The sequence below is a fragment of the Ipomoea triloba genome, chromosome 16, assembly GCF_003576645.1.
Source record: "Ipomoea triloba cultivar NCNSP0323 chromosome 16, ASM357664v1".
NCBI lineage: Eukaryota > Viridiplantae > Streptophyta > Magnoliopsida > Solanales > Convolvulaceae > Ipomoea > Ipomoea triloba.
In genome coordinates this window covers 9,840,181-9,840,948 of record NC_044931.1, presented here as the reverse complement: position 1 = coordinate 9,840,948, position 768 = coordinate 9,840,181, and positions in this window count along the sequence as shown.

Below are 768 nucleotides of genomic sequence, written 5' to 3'. Positions count from 1 at the left end.
GGAAGGGGAATATCACTCGTATGTATGATGTTTGCAAGTCTTTTTACCGTGCCGAGAAGCAAAATTTGTCTCTCATTGCTTACTTTATGGACTTTAAGAAAACATATGAGGCTCTTAATAAACTCATGTCATTCACTGCTGACATTAAAGAGCAACAAAAACAACGTGAACAATTGGCTGTTATGAGTTTTTTGGCAGGTCTTCCTTCTGAGTTTGACACAGCTAGGTTCACAATTCTTAGTACATCTGAAATCCCTACCCTAGCTGATGTTTTCCCTCGCTTGATTCGATCCGAGCAATCCAAGATACCCGACGTTCCCATCCCACCTAATAGTGCTCTTGTTAGTCGTAATCCTCACAATGGGAATGGTGGCAATTCCCAAGGGCACACTTCTGGTCACTCTCACAGTGGGAACAATGGATATTCCCAGGGGCGTACTTCCACCATTGTGTGTCACTATTGTCAAAAGCCAGGGCATATAAGGAGGGACTGTAGGAAGTTGCAAAAGGATCGTAGTAATTCTTCTGCCAATGTTGCATCTACACCTGGGGCGTCTTCTAAGACAATCATGGTCTCTGCTAATGAGTTTGCCAAGTTTTCTCAATACCAAGACTCTTTGAAACATTCATCCTCTTCAGTCACTCCTATTGCTGACTCAGGTAACACGACATCTTGTCTTCTCTCATCCTCATCCAAATGGGTTATAGACTCGGGTGCCACAGACCATATGACAGGTAATTCGAGTTTATTTTCCTCCATTTCTTCTT